The 3,038-nt window shown below is 39.6% G+C and overlaps 1 pseudogene; it reads left to right on the top strand.

Annotated features, from left to right (window-relative positions):
- The first annotated feature begins 423 nt into the window (after positions 1–423).
- Positions 424–1,250, top strand: LOC148716659 (uncharacterized; annotated as a pseudogene).
- Positions 1,251–3,038: the final 1,788 nt, after the last annotated feature.

Here is a 3,038-nt window from a genome sequence, read left to right as displayed (position 1 = left end):
GTTTCTTCCGATGAGGGGTCTATGAATGATTGTTGTAGTGTTGAGGAGAAATATTGGATATATCGCGCTCCGTGCGACGAAGAACTAGAGCCACGTGCAACGAAGAAAGGGGCCGTGGCTTTTGAGAAAAACATTCAAACGTGGCTAGTGAAGAAATGCGGGAGCTAGAGCTTTAAAAGCGCCTTACTGGTGACGCAGAAGTTCATAATACAAATTTTAGCACATATGTTCTTAGTTAAGCTTCTGTAGCAGGATGAAAATATCTCTTGAAAGGCTATATTTATTGTTATAAGGTGCCTTCCAGCAGTACTCTTCCAGCCAGTTTACCCTTGTTCTTATTTCGCTGGAAGCTCAAAGCTTTTCTTTTTGTTATGTAATGTATTAAGGCCTTTATGCATCTATGTTGAGGACCCTCTCACTATGATGCCCAACATTACTACAGCTACGGATTTCCTACACACCCTGAACCACGCCCATCCCTCTGTCAACTTTACAATGGAAATCGAAAAAGATGGCATGCTCCCCTTTCTTGGCACCCAGCTCCTAAACCGTGTACCCCAGATTGAGACGAAAGTTTATGTTAAGCCTACCACTACTGGTTTCCTTGTCAACTACCAGAGTTACGTTGACAACCGGTACAAACGGAACTTATTAACAACTACGCTCGATCGCGCGTACCGTTGTCCTCTTCATGGCTTTATATTTCTGAGGAGCGTGAGCGCTTAAAGTATTTATTCTCACGTTTGGACTACCCTCACCACCTTATCAACTCCGCCATTAACACCTTTATCAACTCGAGAATTGCTGACCAGCAGTCATTGCAGGCGTTGGGAAGACTGAGGAAAAATGATGTAACCCGAGTAGTCATACCCTTCAAGGACCAAGACTCCGCTAACATTGTTAAGACGCAGTTGAAAGACCTTACCATTAAGCTCCAAACCACAATCCAGCCCGTATTTGTCAGTCGGAAAATTGGTCAAGACCTTAAAGAATGTGAGACCAAACCACAGCTGGTTAGTCAACAGTGCGTAGTGTACCAATTTAAATGTAACTTGTGTAATACAGGGAGCTATGTTGGTTACACACGGGGGCATTTATATGCCCACGTGGATAACCATTAGAGCACGTCCTCTTCAGTACGCAAGCACTACGACAACGACCACGCAGGTGCTGTCCCTGAGGACCTTCTTAGCTGTTTCAAAGTTCTCAAGAAGTGCATGCTTTACATCCAAAAATTAACACCGAGTTAGATCGTGCAAACGGATTCCATCCGTGCTAAAGTATTTGTGTAGCTACCTCCCCTATGTAAATTAGTTGTTACTCTTGAGTTCGCATTTGTTTAGAGGTGAAGCACCTACGGCTCTGTCATACTCACCAAACAAACCATGCACCACATACAATTTTCGAAGGAGTAATAATATAATTGTCCCGCGTTTTAACTCGCAGTTTCTTAAAAACTCCATTACCTATAGAGGCGCTATACTCTGGAACGCTGTCTCGAAACATTTCACAAACCAGTTTTCATTTTTTATCGCAAAGTGAAGAAGGACTGTTATTTTAAGGATCTCGATTTTTGCGCACAATCAGTCCAGTCACTACCAAGGCACTACCAAGAATTTAAAAGCCCATTTTCATCCGAGATCCTTTGCAGTCGTTTGTTTTTGTTTTGGAATCGCGCTATTGTTAAATGGCGAACTCTGATAGTCATTCACAAACACTGTTAAAAAGAAAAAAAAAAGATTTGGTGAAGAACACAGTAAAAAAATTTGCAGCGAAATAGTCGAGACTGAAAAATCATAAATTGAGTCTGTGTATAAAACTTGTACAAAGCTTACTTGATGTTGAAGGAAATTGTTCGGCTTCAACACTAAATAAGATATAAAAAAATAACCAATATTGGCCAAAACTGATTTACTTTACGCATTTCAACTATAGAATAATGACTTGTACAAATGAGATCGCTTACATACATATCTCAGGATCTCAAGTAAAAATCAGTCAAATAATTATTCTCACCTCAAAAAAATCTCCCCGGAGTCTTTAGTTCCATCGTAGGAACAATGCAATAACATTTCTGCAAAAGCGCTGTCTGTAGTGTTACCGAAACCCATTTTTGTTTTCCTTGCCCTCCATAAATCTTACACAGACTCTCGAAGTCGAATAACCTTTGCCGAGCCGGGCAGACTCGGCCTTCCTCTTGACCGCTTCTTCGGCGGTTCAACTTTTCAAATTACGTTTTTCACCCTCATACATGTAAGAATTAAAAACTATTTACTGATATGGATACTACCATAGTTTGTTCTTCGCACATGATTCAAGATGGAACTTTGAAAGCCCTAATTAGTAAGATGGAAGAAGATATCAAAGCGATTCCGCAACTTCGAGGAAAATAGCGTATTTTTCATAGATGAAAAATTATCTGGGCGCGCAAGGCATCTCGGTTGAAAATGGGCCTTTAAATGCTTTTAACTATTTTTATGTTTTAAACGCTGTAGTCAATTTACTTAGAGATAAATAATGTAAATCATTTTTATTATTCGTACTGTATATTCTGTAGAGTGATTTTAAGGGACACTATTCTTATTGTTATTGTAATAATATTCACACGACCCCACAAGCCCCCAGCGTTAAACCTCATCGTGTTTAAATAAAGGATATGATTGATTGATTGATTGTTAATTTTATTTTCATTTGTACCCTTGATAATGGCGTCATGAAGTCGGCGAAACGTCGGGATATTATATCGCTTGTTTTTACCTGTCTAATTTTTCGGATAACAAGATATTTTCTGGCAAACCCGACAACTGAACTAGAACGCTTTTTTTCGTGCCCAGATTGTGTCAGCTATGTATATTATAGAGTACTCAAGAAGATAAAGTTGTTTTCAGCTGCACCTCGAGTAACTATTACGCTTTTCTCGTCCTGTTCCAACTTCCAGCGCGCAACATACTTGATAAACGCACGCTGCACAAAATCGTAATTGCGTATTGGCCGATTATATTTCTTATCTTTTTGTCTAAGTGTCCGATGATAATTTT

The sequence above is a fragment of the Stylophora pistillata genome, chromosome 14 (genome assembly GCF_964205215.1).
Source record: "Stylophora pistillata chromosome 14, jaStyPist1.2, whole genome shotgun sequence".
Classification (NCBI taxonomy): domain Eukaryota; kingdom Metazoa; phylum Cnidaria; class Anthozoa; order Scleractinia; family Pocilloporidae; genus Stylophora; species Stylophora pistillata.
This window is presented reverse-complemented; position numbering and strand designations above follow the sequence as displayed.